General features: G+C 44.4%; 1 protein-coding gene across 1 annotated transcript in view; it reads left to right on the top strand.

Annotated features, from left to right (window-relative positions):
- Positions 1-13,236, top strand: part of LOC126273241 (UDP-glucosyltransferase 2-like) — an 81,441-nt gene that overhangs the window by 22,736 nt on the left and 45,469 nt on the right. The gene's annotated exons all lie outside the window — the stretch shown is intronic.

Raw genomic sequence — 13,236 nt, 5'->3', positions numbered from 1 at the left:
TTGAGTCCACCACGTATTCGTTCTTTGGACTAAAACCACTCTTCAGTGTTTTTGTAGTATCAAACTAGTCTGTAATACTTTCATTAGCTGAACTGAAGCAGTGCTTGACAACAGCGGTGCACATAGCCCTAGTGTGCTCAGGGAGTAGGCCAAAGTTAAAATAAGCATTATACATACCGGTATTTATTTAATTATATACTAAAAAACTAAACTCACGTCCTTTTTGGAACACGAGTGGCCTTTCCGTACCAGTGTCATCCTCGGTTGAGGATGCGGATAGGAGGGGCATGTGGTCAGCACACCGCTCTCCCAGCCGTTACGATGGTTTTCCTTGACCGGAGCCGCTGCTATTCGGTCGAGTAGCTCAACAATTGGCATCACGAGGTTGAGTGCACCCCGAAATATGGCAACAGTGCATGGCGGCCATCCAAGTGCCGGTCACACCCGACAGCGCTTAACTTCAGTGATCTGACAGGAACAGGTGTATCCACTGCGGCAAGGCCATAGCTTTGTATTATGTACTGAATAGACAAAGATTTACAGTAGAAGAAGAATGGGTAGCTCTGAGGGATGAGGTAGTGAAGGCAGCAGAGGATCAAGTAGGTAAAAAGACGAGGGCTAGTAGAAATCCTTGGGTAACAGAAGAAATATTGAATTTAATTGACGAAAGGAGAAAATATAAAAAATGCAGTAAATGAAGCAGGCCAACAGGAATACAAACGTCTCAAAAAAGAGATCGACAGGAAGTGCAAAATGGCTTAGCAGGCATGGCTAGAGGACAAATGTAAGGATGTGGAGGCTTATCTCACCAGGGGTAAGACAGATACAGCCTACAGGAAAATTAAGAGACCTTTGGAGGAAACAGAGCCACTTCCATGAATATCAAGAGCGCAGATGGAAACCCAGCTCTAAGCAAAGAAGGGAAAGCAGAAAGGTGGAGAGAGTATATAGAGGGTCTATACAAGGACGATGTACTTGAGGACAATATTATGGAAATGGAAGAGGATGTAGATGAAGATGAAATGGGAGATACGATACTGCGTGAAAAGTTTGACAGAGCACTGAGAGACCTGAGTCGAAACAAGGCCCCGGGAGTAGACAACATTCCATTAGAACTACTGACAGCCTTGCGAGAGCCAGTCCTGACAAAACTCTACCATCTGGTGAGCAAGATGTTTGAGACATGCGAAATACCCTGAGACTTCAAGAAGAATATAATAATTCCAATCCTAAAGAAAGCAGGTGTTGACAGATGTGAAAATTACCGAACTATCAGTTTCATAAGTCACAGCTGCAAAATACTCACACGAATTATTTACAGACGAATGGAAAAACTGGTAGAAGCCAACCTCGGGGAAGATCAGTTTGGATTCCGAAGAAATGCTGGCACACATGAGGCAATACTGACCTTACGACTCATCTTAGAAGAAAGATTAAGGAAAGGCAAACCTACGTTTCTAGCATTTGTAGACCTAGAGAAAGCTTTTGACGATGTTGACTGGAATACTCTCTTTCAAATTCTAAAGGTGGCAGGGGTAAAATACAGGGAGCGAAAGGCTATTTACAGTTTGTACAGAAACCAGATGGCAGTTATAAGAGTCGAGGGGCATGAAAGGAAAGCAGTGGTTGGGAAGGGAGTGAGACAGTGTTGTAGCCTCTCCCCGATGTTATTCAATCTGTATATTGAGCAAGCAGTAAAGGAAACAAAACAAAAATTCGGAGTAGGTATTAAAATCCAGGGAGAAGAAATAAAAACTTTGAGGTTCGCCGATGACATTGTAATTCTGTCAGAGACGGCAAAGGACTTGGAAGAGCAGTTGAACGGAATGGACAGTGTCTTGAAAGGAGGATATAACATGAACATCAACAGAAGCAATACGAGGATAATGGAATGTAGTCGAATTAAGTCGGGTGATGCTGAAGGAATTAGATTAGGAAATGAGACACTTAAAGTAGTAAAGGAGTTTTGCTATTTTGGGGCAAAATAACTGATGATGGTCGAAGTAGAGAGGATATAAAATGTAGACTGGCAATGGCAAGGAAAGCGTTTCTGAAGAAGAGAAATTTGTTAACATCGAGTATAGATTTAAGTGTCAGGAAGTCGTTTCTGAAAGTATTTGTATGGAGTGCAGCGATGTACGGAAGTGAAACATGGACGATAAATAGTTTGGACAAGAAGAGAATAGGAGCTTTCGAAATGTGGTGCTACAGAAGAATGTTGAATATTAGGTGGGTAGATCACGTAACTAATGAGGAGGTATTGAATAGGATTGGGGAGAAGAGAAGTTTGTGGTACAACTTGACTAGAAGAAGGGATCGGTTGGTAGGATATGTTCTCAGGCATCAAGGGATCACAAATTTAGCACTGGAGGGCAGCGTGGAGGGTAAAAATCATAGAGGGAGACCAAGCGATGAATACACTAAACAGATTCAGAAGCATGTAGGTTGCAGTAGGTACTGGGAGGTGAAGGAGCTTGCACAGGATAGATTAGCATGGAGAGCTGCATCAAACCAGTCTCAGGACTGAAGACCACAACAACAGACAAATTCTTCTTTTTGTTATTTAAAACTGATAAATATGTTACAGAAACAATTAACACGTAACTAGTTAAGCTGATGTACCGTTGTGCGTACAAAGTTGAGCGTAAAACTTCTCTTACGTTTACGTCAAGAAGAAACGAACATTGCCTGATTTTATTGTCAGTTTGCATTCTGTTTTACTGAAAAACGCTGATGACGCCCATTAATTTAAATCATTTGAAACTAGACCTTAAACATTTGTATTCACTGCCTGTGACTAGCAGTACGTATAGTACTTTACGGGCATGAATTTCAGCTTGGAGCCTTGTTTTTTGTTACAGCTACTTTTTAATACTTTCCCTACTTTAGGACATACTTTAAGGTTGTTACTGGTTGCAATGATCTATAACCAGCCGTATAATTTAACAGTCATGTATCGCACCACCCATTCATATGAAATTCGTCACATTTCTTTACCTATTGTCGATCCTCTTGGTATCTTTTTGCATTTCGCTACAGTATTCTGGCGCTACAACCTCTTATACTCAATAGCATTGTCCTGGAATAGCCACACGGAGTTTCCGCCGATATTTGCAAGCGCATTTACGTGTGGTTCTAACTGTAGGCTAATGTCCGTATAACACCCGGGATACTAATGAAGTTACTTTTACATCTGTCAGTCTTGCCCTATTAAGAACACTGTGCACAGTTCTGTCTGCTAGGCAGTCCGCAATCAAGTCACAAATTTTGCCTGATGTATTTGGTAAGCTTATAGTTGATTCATTAAATGCAGAACTGTACCGCATGCTTTCGAGAAGTGAAGGGACACGGAACCGAGCATGCGGATATTGTCTACGGCAGTCTGAATCTTGTTTACGAGCAGAACAAGCTGACAGCTACAAGACGTTTGCGTAAACCATAATCACTTAGCAATTGCGTCATTAAATTTAATTTGCTATGGAACGAGTATAAAACATACTCTCCATGATTAGCTGAAAACTAACATTTGCTTGTGCAACGTAATTAACGAATTAGACATGAGTTTGTCGTTAAATACAATCTACAAAACTTCAAAAACGCGAAATAAAATCAGCTACTGGTTTAATCTCCCATAGCTTGTCCTCGCCAAAGGATGGCTGCCCTGGTAAAACGTTCAATGTTTTATCTGAGTACCACCGTTGGTTTAAGACACAACAGGGCTTCAGATTATATATTTTCCACATTTTGTTAAGTGTCACAACGTTTTTCTTTAATCTAACATACCTGCAAAAATATGTCTGCAAGCCAAAGAAGTTCAACGTTTGCATCAGGTATTGCAATTTTATTTTCCACTTACACACATACGTGCCAAATTAGTGGCTAATTCACAATTGTCAACTCTAAAATAAGTACACCAATGCTTTTTTCACACCTAAATAGTAACAAATAACATGATAAACGAGGCCTAAGAGATCGCTGTATCTGAACTAGCCTCACGAAACTTATAACTGCAGAATATACCAGTTAGCTAAAATACTAAGCTAAGCAGACAAGCATACACACATACAAACAAATAGCCAGTCTGATTTACTGGAAGAATGTAATTAATTAGACCTGCTCTTGTTGTGAGTCACTGTACGCTCTGAAATTAAATATTTCCACATCTAAATTGTTGTCAATGCGTCTAAGTTTCTATGGCACTGGCATTCATAAAATCATTCCATGTGCCCTTATACCATCGCAGGACGTATTGCTCTCTTACAAGTCTGATATTGTTTCAGAGCACTACAGTCACAGCTCGTAGATTCCACAATATCCCATTTATAGAATGACTGAAAGCACCAACTACATCCAGTGCTGATTCCATTTAATTCCACCACAGTTTCCCGCCAAGTTCGACACTCACAGTATCACAATCATATTTCTCGAATCATTCTCATTCTTGGTCATTTCCGATGTGTTGACTGTCCTTGTTTTAGAAGTGTCACTTGTAGCTGGCTGTTCAGAGTACAGTAATGGCGAGTGTCTCTGAAGAAGCCTATTTCTTCCTACGACCGATGTGTCGTGAAGATTGTGTAGTTCCTAATTCTCTTTTATATTGTGGCAATCTCTAAACAGGGTCTCAGTTCTGCGAATCTGTGGTGGGTAGATATTGCTCAGCAGGGAAGCCAGTAGACAGGAGTTGGTCTGGTTGTACCAGTTGTTATGCGCATCGTCTTCTTGAGCTGCGTATCGATGAGGCTGGCATGGAAACTATCACACCACACTGAAACACGATAATCTGTGGTCGAGAAAAACCAATGCAAAAGCCGATAGCCGACGTACGCAAAGTATCCATTGAAGCCACCCAGGTTGTGCCGCATCGCCTAAGAATGACTGTTTGGAGTTTTTATCTTGGATGATGTGCTTTTCAGATGCTTCTTTCAAGATAGAGTGCAACCGAGTGCAATGCCAAGGTGCTTGTGGTACTTGTTCTGACGAAGAAGACGGCCATCAAATCACACCTTGAGCTCAGGGTTAGCTTGTTTGTTGTTAAGATGAAACTCACAAACTTCGCTCTTACTGGTATTGACTGGACTTCAGTCTCCATTATTTAAAATATGAATTAAAGGCCGCTAAGTACTCTGTTAGTGTCCCCTCTGACTGTCCAAGCTCTTTCGATTAACAAGCCAGAGCGATGTCGTCTGCATAGCAGATTTTCCCTGAAAGTGAATACGAAAAGTCAAACGTAGAGGCTGAACAGGAGAGGTGCGAGATCTGAGCCCTGTGGTAGGCCATTATTTAGTTTCCTTGTTGAGCTACTATTTGCAGCCAGTCAAACCTGAAAGCAACCATTACTTATCATGTTGTTAATATGACATTATATTATTCGACATTTAATTATTTTTCAGTAGTTTGTAAATCACCCTTTTCCCCAGGCAGTGTCACACGCTGCCATAAGGTAGATACAAGCCACAAATGTTTTTAGATTCTCCTGGATACCGACATCTATGAAAGTTGTCAGAGCTAGCACGTGGTCGTTACAGCTCCGGTGAAGCCTAAATCCCAACTACTCTTGTCTCCCACTTTTCTGTGAAAGAAGAAGCCTAAGTACTATTGGTTCAGACGTTCTTGAAGGTCCACTCTAGTATCATTTTCTTTGGTTGTCTTTGGTGTCTAAAGTGCCTAAAATAGATGCAATAGTGCTGAGAGGCATAAGCATTGCCTACCAGCAACTGCCACCTCCGAGTGGTGCTATTGTGGTGTGATATGGTGCCCACGTTCAAATGTGTTTGTTCTGCTGAAGCCTCTCGCCATGGTTTTTTGTAGGTTTCCTGGTGCTAAGGTATTCCCGCTGTCTGATGGACTGCCCTCGTCAGAAGGCATCGAGGGAAGTGTGAATGGTCCAGGGTGCTGCTCTCCACTTTTATAAGCTTTGATTGCTTCCAGCCTTTGTCATTCCACAGTCTTGCTGTCGGTGTCATTCCATTGTGCGACGTGTCCGTTGTAATGTCCGAGCCCACATAACTGCCTAGAGCAATTGCGTGCCAAGGCTCTGTGGGCAGCTAAAGTCGTGGCACAGATGGCTAGGTTCTGCAGCAGTGTTACCAGAGAGGCGAAAACCTTTTTTATTTATCTGCCACTTTTCACAATCGTGGACCACAGACGAAATTTTATCCCAGTTAATGGAAAAGTTTACATTTCAAACACATTCATAATTGTCTCCCAAACGACTCTCTTGCGGTTCCATATACGGCATGACAATTGTTGAACCATATGAAATAAAATCGTCATAACTTCTGAACGGTTTGCCTTAGGACGTTCAAACTGCACGGTTGACCGCGGGGCACGATGAAAATTAGTATGTGCATTCGCACGCACCTTCTCGTTGTCGGACATTTGCACGTGAAACATCGCGCCTGAGCGTATAGCGCTTATGAAAGTCTACTATGCGAGCAATAACAGCCCAGCTACGGCTCAGAGGAAGTTTGCAACTGAGTTCAACTGCAGACAACCATTTCAAGTTTTCTAACAATCAGGAATTTGATTCGCATGTTTCAGAGAAAGAGTAGTTCGTGATGACAGTGTTGTCAATGTCGGTCGTTCAAAAAGGGTGAAACGCCTGAAAACATCGGGAAGACTAGCGCTGTGTCTGAAACCAACCCCAGGAAATCGATCAGGCGAGCTGCACAACAAGTAGAAGGTGGAGGTCAACCGGGACACACTGCCACAAATCGTTGTCGAAGACCTGCATTTCTTCCCAGACAAAATTCAAACCCATCGGCCGTTAAGCCCCAGGGCTATGGAACAGCAGTTGCGTTTCGCCAACAACATTGTCCACATAATTGACGAACAGGACTTTGATGTGAATATTGTTTGATTTAGTGACGAAGCCCACTTTCATTTGGATAGGTTCGTCAGTAAGCAGAACTGGTGCATTTGGGACTTGAGGATCCGCACTTCGCGATCAACCCCTCAAAAGGTGACTGTGGGGTGTGCAATGTCCAGTCACGGAAGAATTGGCGCAATATTCCCTGACGGCACAGTGACTACCCAACGGAACATCAAGGTATTGGAAGATGATTTCATCCCTGTTATCAAAAGTGACCCTGTTTTCGACAAGATTTGGTTCGTGCAAGACGGAGCTCGACCCCATCGAAGTGGGAGAGTGATTTCCTGAGGAGCACTTTGGGGACAGCATTATGGCTCTGGCGTACCCAGAAGCCACCGGCTTGGACCTCCATTGGCCGTCATATTCTACAGATCTGAACACATGCGACTCCTTTTTGTGGGGCTATGTTAAAGACAAGGTGTACAGCAATAATCCCAAAACCACTGCTGAGATGAAAACTGCCATTCAGAAGGTCATCGACAGCCTCGATCATTCAACACTTCAGTGGGTCATGCAGAATGTCTATTCGTGTGCATCATATCACCGCCAATATTGGCAGGCATTTCGAACATGTCATACAGTAAATCCGAATATCTGTAGTGACGTTTACATGTTGAATAAAGCTTGTGCACTCCGTAGTTTGTAAGTAATTTACGTTTTTTTCACATAGTTTAATAATTGTCGCACTGTATACTGGAACGTCTTTGTTACTACTGTCCTATACTTTCAAATGTGTGAGTCTTTGTTATTGATAGTGAAGCGCCTTTTGTATGAATTTTCACTATTATGTTCGTGGGATGCGTTGCCCTTCTGCTGTTGCTTATCTGTTTCGACTATCTCAGTGCGGCTGGGTAACCAGCAAGCTGTGAAAGTGAGGCGATGAAGGTCAGTGACGTGGTGTGCGTAAAATGGTGTAGGCTAATTGGAGTCCTACACTACTATAGAAGTGATGAATGACTCAAATGGCTCTAAGCACTATGGAACTTAACATCTGAGGTCATCAGTTCCCTAGAACTTAGAACTACTTAAACTAACTAACCTAAGGACATCACACACACTACAGTTCCAGACTTCAGCGCCTAGAACCGGTCGCCCACCCAGGCCGGCTATTGCGTTTCCAGTTTGATGGTAGTTGGAAGAAGTGAGCCTTCAGCATACTGTCAGAACTTTCTTGCAACCTTCTCAGCCTGGGCAATAATTCCATTTGCCATCTCAGACTGCATTATTTGAGGCATTAGTGTAGCATTCACGTGCTGCGTCGCATACCAGCTATGACATTACAGTATGCAGCTGCCTTTCTCTCAGAACTGGTAGTCCTTCCTTGCGGGTTACGTACGGTCTGTCAGTTTCGCACCTGGTTTGAACTACACCGCACACGGTAAACAACTTAGTGTCTTACGACGTGCAGATAAATTGTCTTGTTGTGGTCAGTGTACCAAACCGAAGCTGTGTTCAAATGCAGAAACTGCCAGTGATTCTCTAGCCACAACTGGTTCTCAGCTTTACCTCTTTTATAACATAAAATAAAATTAGAAAAAAATCATAATTATTTGTAGGCCAAATGTATCAGGGTTCAAGAAAAGCCCTGCAAATCTCATTTGAAAAAAAGTTCTTTCGGCACAAATTTTAACATTAAAAAATTAAAATAAAGCTAAAGGGGCTAGAAGTGGAAGCATAGAGTATTCAACTGCAGAAACTTAAGAGATTGTTCAACGCATCACATCTACAACGAAAAGAGAATGAGTGCATCTCCAAAAGTTAGACGTTACAACACCGTGATCAAAACCGAACCTCTGCACACAAGCAAACCTTGCAGAAAAGGCGATGTGGTAAAATCCTAAGGAAGGAAAATTCTCGGCCCAGGAAAGAACAGGGTAGTGATACAGACTGAAAGCCTGTGAAGCAACAGAGAAATTGTCAAACGTGGCAGCAGACATCAGAAAACGAACATTGGAATTTTATGGGCATGTTCAAAGACAATCAACAATCAGGCTTTGAGGGAGAATACATAGCAAGTAATTCGAGTTCCTAGCACATCATCTTCCACAGATCCTAGAACACGTTAATCTGCAGACTAGGATGAACCTGTGGTACCAACATGATGGCTGCCCAGCCCGTAGTGTCCGAAGTACTACAGCATGTCTTCACGAATTGTTTCCGAATCTTTGGATTGGACGCAGGAGCTCTGTACCTTGGCCGGCCCATTCCTCGGGTTTCACGCCTGTAGACTTTTTGTGTGGGGAAAACTGAAAGACGCTGTCTTAAGGACGTACACTATGTGATCAAAAGTATCCGGACACGTGGCTGAAAATGACTTACAAGTTACTGGCGCCCTCCATCGGTAGTGCTGGAATTCAGTATGTTGTTGTCACACCCTTAGCCTTGATGACAGTTTCCACTCTCGCAGGCATACGTTCAATCAGGTGCTGGAAGGTTTCTTGGGGGAATGGCAGCCCATTCTTCACGGAGTGCTGCATTGAGGAGAGGTATCGATGTCGGCCGGTGAGGCCTGGCACGAAGTCAGCGTTCCAAAACATCAAAAAGGAGTTCTATAGGATTCAGGTCAGGACTCTATGCAGGCTAGTCCATTACAGGGACGTTATTATGTCACCACTCCGCCACAGGCGGTGCATTATGAATAGGTGCTCGATCATGTTGAAAGATGCAATCGCCATCCCTGAATTGCCCTTCAACAGTGGGAAGCAGGAAGGTTCTTGAAACATCGGTGTAGGCATGTGCTGTGATGGTGCCACGCAAAACAACAAGGGTTGCAAGCCCCCTCCATGAAAATCACGACTACACCATAACATCAACGCCTCCGATTTTCCTGTTGGCACTACACACGCTGGCAGACGACGTTCATCAGGCTTTCGCCATACCCATACCCTGCCATCGGATCGACACATTGTGTACCGTGACCGCCACTCCACACAACGTTTTTCCACTGTTCAATCGCCCAATGTTCACGATCCTTACACCAAGCGAGGCGTCGTTTGGCATTTACCGGCGTGATGTGTGGTTTATGAGCAGCCGCTCGATAATTAAGTGCTCGAACATGAAATCCAAGTTTTCTCACCTCCCGCCTAACTGTCATAGTACTTGCAGTGGATTCCTGTGTGATGGTCTGGATAGTTGTCTGCCCATTATACATTACGACCCTCTTCAACTGCCGGCGGCCTCTGTCAGTCAGCAGTCGAGTTCGGCCTGTACGCTTTTGTGGTGTACGTGGCCCTTCACGTTTCCACTTCACTGTTTCACATAGGAAACTGTGGACCTAAGGATGTTTAAGAGTGTGGAAATCTGGCGTACAGACGTATGACACAAGTGATACCCAATCACCTGACTACGTTCGAAGTCAGTGAGATCCGCGGAGCGTCCCCTTCTGCTCTCTCACGATGTCTAATGACTACTAAGGTCACTGATATGGAGTACCTGGCAGTAGGTGGCAGCACAGTGCGCCTAATATGAAAAACGTTATGTTTTTGGGGGTGTCTGGATACTTTTGATCACATAGTGTATGAACTACACCCGACTATATGCAATGACGTATCACTACAGCGTGCTAGGGCGTCTCTGCTGAAATGCTACGAGTACCAAGTAGACAGGAACCGTTCCATGCCAGACTGGAAGCGGGCATTACCGCTGCCCGGTGGTCAAAAAATGGTTCAAATGGCTCTGAGCACTATGGGACTTAACTTCTCAGGTCATCAGTCCCCTAGAAGTTAGAACTACTTAAACCTAACTAACCTAAGGACATCACACACATCCATACCTGCGGCAGAATTCCAACCTGCGACCGTAGCGGTCGCCTGGTTCCAGACTGTAACGCCTAGAACCGCTCGGCCACTCCGGCCGGCACGTTTTAGGTGATTCACCGCTTTTATAAATGGGATACGTTGTTAGCAAAAATCTCGAATAGTTCTTGACGATTTACTTTAGATATCAATATGAATATACGTTTCTTGACGGTATTTTCGTTCTATCGTTGCAACTTCAAAAATGTGTGGGTTTTTTTTTCTTTCCGCCCGACACGTTTCGCCTTATTGAGGTAAAGCATCATCAGTGATCTGTAATCAAGCTATATACATTTTTATTTGCTTTAAGATCGAAAAACCTTTCGTTAACAGTATCTTGGTGTGTACTTACAGTGATTTTCTCTTGATTTCTCGCTTACATCGGGAAATGCCGTCTGCTAACACATCGTTCATGTTTTTCTTCCTTAAGACACCGGTAATTATTAGTTGTTCTGCAGTACTATGCATTTCTTATGTTTTTCAAAGCACATTTTTTCGCACATCAGTGATGTGCTCTAAAAAGGGCAGTGTATTTTTAATGTGCAGCCGATATTTTTATAGGCCCGTTGGTAGATAATCGACGTGTTGATACTTTTTCTCGATCAAACTAACACATCTGACATTTTTGTATCGATATATCGTTTTCTTGAGGTTTTTAAAAAATCAGCAATCCTAGTGTAAACAGTTAGACAAATTATTTCTCCCATATACATTATTTGCCCTTATATATACACTCCTGGAAATTGAAATAAGAACACCGTGAATTCATTGTCCCAGGAAGGGGAAACTTTATTGACACATTCCTGGGGTCAGATACATCACATGATCACACTGACAGAACCACAGGCACATAGACACAGGCAACAGAGCATGCACAATGTCGGCACTAGTACAGTGTATATCCACCTTTCGCAGCAATGCAGGCTGCTATTCTCCCATGGAGACGATCGTAGAGATGCTGGATGAAGTCCTGTGGAACGGCTTGCCATGCCATTTCCACCTGGCGCCTCAGTTGGACCAGCGTTCGTGCTGGACGTACAGACCGCGTGAGACGACGCTTCATCCAGTCCCAAACATGCTCAATGGGGGACAGATCCGGAGATCTTGCTGGCCAGGGTAGTTGACTTACACATTCTAGAGCACGTTGGGTGGCATGGGATACATGCGGACGTGCATTGTCCTGTTGGAACAGCAAGTTCCCTTGCCGGTCTAGGAATGGTAGAACGATGGGTTCGATGACGGTTTGGATGTACCGTGCACTATTCAGTGTCCCCTCGACGATCACCAGAGGTGTACGGCCAGTGTAGGAGATCGCTCCCCACACCATGATGTGTTGGACCTGTGTCGTATGCAGTCCTGATTGTGGCGCTCACCTGCACGGCGCCAAACACGCATACGACCATCATTGGCACCAAGGCAGAAGCGACTCTCATCGCTGAAGACGACACGTCTCCATTCGTCCCTCCATTCACGCCTGTCGCTACACCACTGGAGGCGGGCTGCACGATGTTGGGGCGTGAGCGGAAGACGGCCTAACGGTGTGCGAGACCGTAGCCCAGCTTCATGGAGACGGTTGCGAATGGTCCTCGCCGATGCCCCAGGAGCAACAGTGTCCCTAATTTGCTGGGAAGTGGCGGTGCGGTCCCCTACGGCACTGCGTAGGATCCTACGGTCTTGGCGTGCATCCGTGCGTCGCTGCGGTCCGGTCCCAGGTCGACGGGCACATGCACCTTCCGGCGACCACTGGCGACAATATCGATGTACTGTGGAGACCTCACGCCCCACGTGTTGAGCAATTCGGCGGTACATCCACCCGACCTCCCGCATGCCCACTATACGCCCTCGCTCAAAGTCCGTCAACTGCACATACGGTTCACGTCCACGCTGTCGCGGCATGCTACCAGTGTTAAAGACTGCGATGGAGCTCCGTATGCCACGGCAAACTGGCTGACACTGACGGCGGCGGTGCACAAATGCTGCGCAGCTAGCGCCATTCGACGGCCAACACCGCGGTTCCTGGTGTGTCCGCTGTGCCGTGCGTGTGATCATTGCTTGTACAGCCCTCTCGCAGTGTCCGGAGCAAGTATGGTGGGTCTGACACACCGGTGTCAATGTGTTCTTTTTTCCATTTCCAGGAGTGTAATTTTAAACAAAAACTGTGTACAAAACAATATGCTGTTATGCTTCGTTCCTCGCCATCGGTTTTACAAAAAAGTGAGTTGTATTTGTGGCTAATCGGCTTATGATTAGGATACTACAAGAGAATCTGAATCGCTCAAAATTTTGTAATCCTACACATTCGCAACTAAAAACTATGCGAAATATGTGGCTTATCGGCTTATGATTAGGATACTACAAGTGAATCTGAATCGCTCAAAATTTTGTAATCCTACCCTTTCGCAACTAAAAACTATGCGAAATAATGTCATCGAAGCTACTATGCTTACAGAACCAGTAGGTGGAGAGGTTCCTCTCATACCTGTACACCAATGACCCCAATCGAATCACTCGTTTATCTCAAGAGACTTAAATTCTCACTCAAGGATTCGTTTGCAATAACAATACAGAAAG

The sequence above is a fragment of the Schistocerca gregaria genome, chromosome 5, assembly GCF_023897955.1.
Source record: "Schistocerca gregaria isolate iqSchGreg1 chromosome 5, iqSchGreg1.2, whole genome shotgun sequence".
NCBI lineage: Eukaryota > Metazoa > Arthropoda > Insecta > Orthoptera > Acrididae > Schistocerca > Schistocerca gregaria.
This window is presented reverse-complemented; position numbering and strand designations above follow the sequence as displayed.